This window comes from Sphaerodactylus townsendi, linkage group LG02, assembly GCF_021028975.2.
Source record: "Sphaerodactylus townsendi isolate TG3544 linkage group LG02, MPM_Stown_v2.3, whole genome shotgun sequence".
In the NCBI taxonomy this organism is placed as follows: domain Eukaryota; kingdom Metazoa; phylum Chordata; class Lepidosauria; order Squamata; family Sphaerodactylidae; genus Sphaerodactylus; species Sphaerodactylus townsendi.
This window is the reverse complement of record NC_059426.1, coordinates 66,360,094-66,365,400: the sequence shown is the minus strand read 5'-3', so window position 1 is coordinate 66,365,400 and position 5,307 is coordinate 66,360,094.

Genomic DNA, 5,307 nt, shown 5'->3' with positions numbered 1-5,307 from the left:
CAGCAGCTGAGCTGTTCTTGGGTGGGTGAATATTACTGACTATAATTGCCGGCGGTGAGCAACAGATTTTGGCAGAAGACAGGAGTGACGGTTGAGTGTCTGGTTGTACCTTCTGCCCATTCTTGGACCTAGTTCTTACAAACAGCAGATGAAGTAGTGAACCTGTGTGCAATTTATACCACAAGGTTGGAGATGGAATGGGATTTTATGATAGAATTACTCCTCCATACAAAATTTTCCAACCCAAAGAAAACTAGCAAACTAGCATGTAAGGAGGCTAGGCTACAATTGTCCATGACAACCAGCTTTCTATAAATCTGCCACTTTTTGTATGAAGGAGTATTACTAGATGAACTAATAAACTGGGACCTGGGGAAATTATGCTCCTTCCTCACCATGCTTTTAGCAGCAGTGCCTCTGCCTCTGTCTGCTCTAGTTTGGCCCACAGTGCTCAGCAGTTAGGTGTTGGTTAGGGGCCCCAGAGGCATGGATAACCCATTGCTGAATTCAACAACTTTTGTCTTACGGCTTCGATTACTTGGACAGCTGCAACTAAGTTGGGAGCATACAGTTTAGGCCCCTTCGTTTCTGGATTGGTGAGCATGTGCATGCAAGAACTGCTAAGGGCAGAGAGCCAGCCTGACCTTGAAGGTTACAGTCTACTGCAGTCTCTGTTTCTGTTGCTGGAGATCACAGCATCTGCAAAGGCTGGCTTGACCTCTACCTGCCTCAGTTTCTCTGCCTGCCTCAGTGGTAAACTTTCTGGGTGTGTCCGGGAGGTGGAGCTATCTAGTTCTTTGGCTTACATCTTTAAAAGGAAATTTGGAGTAGAGCCTGATTGCTAACAGGATTCTTCCTTCCTGCATCCTTAAAATAAGGATGTTTTGAGAACTGCATGTATTCTGTGCTCACAAAATCTTGCAGTACAGTAATCGATTTTCTGTGGACAGAGAAATTGAATTCTGACATAAATATAATAGAACACTTCTCCATATTTGTGCATACATCGCTAAATAGTTGTGAGAAGGCACAGTTGCCCTGGCTGTGGCATCTGCTGTTACATGAGTTGTTCACATGCCTTTAATCTTTTTTTGTTTTTGTTTTTGCAGACCTAAAGCTTTAGACCAGGGGTCTGCAACCTGTGGCTCTCCAGATGTTTGTGGGCTACAAATCCCAATTGGCCATGCTGACAGGGGCTGATGGGATTTGTAGTCCATAAATATCTGGAAAGCCACAGGCTGCAGACCCCTGCTTCAGACCCTGAAAAGCTAAATTCTTCCCCAACCCCATTGAATGGCAGAAGGTTGTACAGGAGAGACATTCTAGTCCTTCCTCATCAGTGCTGTTGCTAATTTTTCATTTTGCTGTATTCCAGATTTTATGTATAGTACCCCATTTAAAATATGGCAAACCACATCTGAATGCCTCTTGCCTCGAAACCTCACAGGGTTGCCATAAGTCAACTGGGACTTGACAGTTCACACGCACACCTGACTTCAAACAGCGGAAAAGGTGTAGATCTTCAGATGATTACACGCAGAAATCCCTTTCATAACACTTTGGCAAATTATGCACAAGGTGTTCACTGCATGGTAGAGGCGAATGTCTGCCATGGCAAGATTTCTTCTTTGGACGTATTTCCTCTAGCCCCACTTTTACTTTCTACTCTCTCTGCAGCTAGCAAATCCACTTATAGCACAATTTCAATTTTGCTTCGCAGCCAGAGTGAGACAGATTTGCCAGTGAGCACAGCTTTGCCCCGGACCTCTTCCCACTGCCCGCAGCCAGCCCGCCTAGTCTTAACCCCACACACTCTCCCTTGCACTGCTTTGTATGCTTCTTTTTCACCCTCTTGCCTGTTGCCGACTACTGCTTTTTGTTCTGCCAAATTGTTTCTATTGCTCATGGCCTCTCCCACTCCTGCATATCTTTAGAAAAAATTAAATAACCATATCAGTAGATCTATAAATTGATACTAACACTAAAAAAATGCAAAAATAATAAGACTAGTGATCAGTCCAAACACCTGATTTGCCCCTGCATTTGATCAACAAACTGGGGCATCTCCAGCCTCATTGTTTCATACACAAGCATCCAGTGATTGATGTTTGGGTTTATAGCACAGTGGGAGACAGAGAATCATGAACCTGAGGAGCTTAGCAAACTTCACGTTGTCCTTTTGCAGTCTTGCACACCGCCATTACTTCCCCCTCACTTCCCACCATAAAAGACCATCAGTGTTCATTCAAAGTGTACAGATGCCACATTCAAGACTTTTCTTTAATAGTTTACCTTTTTATTGTCAATATATTGATTTATCGATAGATTAATATATCAATCTATTGATAAGATTAAAGATAAAAAATAAAGACTATTAAAAATTAAAGGACGCAGCATGCACGATAAAAAAAACCCTGCAAAACATCTCATACACACACACACACATACCGGATGCAATCAGAAAGCCATCTGGTGGGTAATGCCTGCTCTGCTGCAAACAAGGCAGTGGGCGGTAATGCTGAACATGCCCCAAAACAAAGACTCATTGGCCAGTTATCTTTGAACTTGCAGGAACCTCCCCGTGTGTAGTTGGCCTTTGAACGCTATTTGATTAACATGAAACAAAAGCAACACACCACAGCTATTTTGTGCTATTTCTCTTGCATATCAGCTTCATACATTTGTCCAACTGCTTTCATTCAAAGCTGTGACAGATTTCCTACACAACAGTGAGGAGCAGTATACTGACAGCAACAGTAGCATAATGTGGGACTATCAAAAGCACAGTTACTGCCTTGAGTTGAGCAATGGGGTACTAAGCCGGCTGGGTGAGCGGAAGGGAGACGACTAAGGCAGTACGCGGAGGGCTAAATAGTCATGTTCTACAGAACTTGTATGTCATTCAGTCACAACATGCCAGAATTATTGCTGGATCTTTGAAACAAACTATACAGCTTTTAACAAATTGCCCTCGTTGGGGCTTTCTGTCCTCATTACACCTTGTGATGGAACGGTATTGGCCTGCAGGTATTGTTCTTTCCTACCCTCTGAAGGGTTCTGCTCTCCCTCTCTGTTCACCTACCACTACCACCTAGGCTTTTTAGAAGTTGCCCACTGAGGGGGCCAAGGCTCCCAGTTTCCCTTCATTTCTAAGGCCTCACCTCGTGCCTGTGACTCCCGTTACCCAGCATCTGGTTACTATTTGGCCAGCTTATTACACTTGTGCATTACTGGGAGAGTAAGGTTTGCCAATTTAAAGTTACAGGGGTTCTGGAAGGTTCAGGCCTGGAAACCCCCTTATGATAATGGTTGCCTTCAGCAGGAGTTCAGGAAGAAGACATCCTTCTTCCTAGATGGAATCAGCACAAAAGAGACCCTATGCTAGGGGGCTCTATCATCTGTTTACCATGGGCAGATGAAAGGAGCTTTTCCTAAGGTCTTCAGGAAAAGACTTCTACAGGATTTTCAACCTCCAAACCTTTGTTCCCTGATAGATGTCACCTTTCCTCAGTGGTGTAGCGTCCGCGGGGTGGGGCAGGGGGCAACACCCCAGGCAGAGCAGCAGCGGAGGCATGCCTGGGCCATTGAAGAAGCGTGGTATTCCAGGGCAGGGGTGGGCAACGCTGCGGCAGGGGCACAATGCGTGTGCGCCTTGGGCACAGTTTCCCTTTGCTCCGTCTCTGCCTTTCTTGCGGGGGGGGGGGGGTAAGTTGACCATGCCATTGTCTCCTGCCACTAAGCTATTAGCATTTCTAAAGCGCAGCTGAGGGGAGGGTGGGGAGCAATTGACTCCATCTCTGCCAAGAGGGAGAAAACCTCTTAAACCAAGGTGAAAGTCTGGTCAGTCCAAACCTCTAAAAAATACATTTTTCCACACATCTGTATTTGGCTTTTGCTTCAGAAGGTAAGAAATTAGCAACTGATGCCTCAGTAGTTACCACACAAATTACCCACAAAAAACAGAAGTTGGTTCTGTAGCATGGACGATCCAAAGCAGCTCCAAAGATGTCAACCTTTTGTTTCCCCAACAAAATGGGGGGTGGGGGAGAGCAGTGGTACTGATAGCAACATTAGTATACTGTGGATTCTGTTCTCTGTCCCTAGAACAGTGGTGGCAAACCTATGGCATGGGTGCCAGAAGTGGCACTCAAGAGCCATCTCTGTGGGCACGCACAAACAGAGTCCCCCCCCACCCCCACATCTAGGCTGGCCTGGGCTGCCGGGCTCGATTATTAGCATTAAACCTAAGACCTAGTTTTGAGGAAGCAGTGTAGGTAACCCTGTTAAGCTCCTAGGGTCGTGATTCACCCGTTGGAAGAGTTGCACGGTTGCTTCAAAGCAAAGCCACCTTCTACCACTAAGCTTACTCCTGAGTAATGCACGCCTCGGAGCCAACCGTTTTTTCTAAATGAAAACCTCAGTATTCAGGTTAAATTGCCGTGTTGGCACTTTGCAATAAATAAGTGGGTCTTGGGTTGCCATTTGGGCACTCGGTCTCGAAAAGGTTCGCCATGACTGCCCTAGAATGTTTTGTTCGTCTCAAAAACCTTGGCCAATGTGGCTTCCTATTCAGACGGGCCAGCCAAGTTTCGTTGCTCTTTAGTTTTTGGCTGTTACACCTACTACTCCAGAAAGTCAACCCTGGGAATTATATATCACTACCTTGTATCGGCAATGAGATCTGAATGCTGCTGTTCAGATACATTTATACTGCTCTGCCCAGAAGCCAGTTTACATGGTCTGGCAATCAGAATTAAGCAATATTTTTTATTATTTATTTATTTATTATTGTATTTGTAGACCGCCCCATCCCCTAAGGGCTCTGCATTATGCATCATCTGTCTGAATCAGCAGACACCACCAGAGTTGGGTGGCCCAAGCAACCTAAAACCAGCGCAGTACCGAAGATCAAACAGAATCTGAAGGTATCAGCTTTTGCTCCAACAAGCAAGGCTTCCCCCATGATTGGTGGAAAGGAAAGAGTATGAGAAGTCAGTGTTTAGCACTTTGAAATCAGAAAGGGAATTTGTCAAGCTTGTGAACAGAGCACTATTTCCGTTCCTTGTTTGGAACAGTGTCAACCTCCATTCTTCCTGTTTATGCAAAAAGGGCCTTAACCCCTTCTGCCTGACTGTAACATTTTCATTTTTGGAAGTAACTGTTCAGATTATGTAGATAATTTCTTTCTATTCAATATATTGTTTCTTTCTACACAATATTTTATCATTGCAGAACATCATGAATTAATACGATTCTGGCTGTCGTATTAAACACCTTTCTTTTAGGGCACACATGCAAGCAGGCACA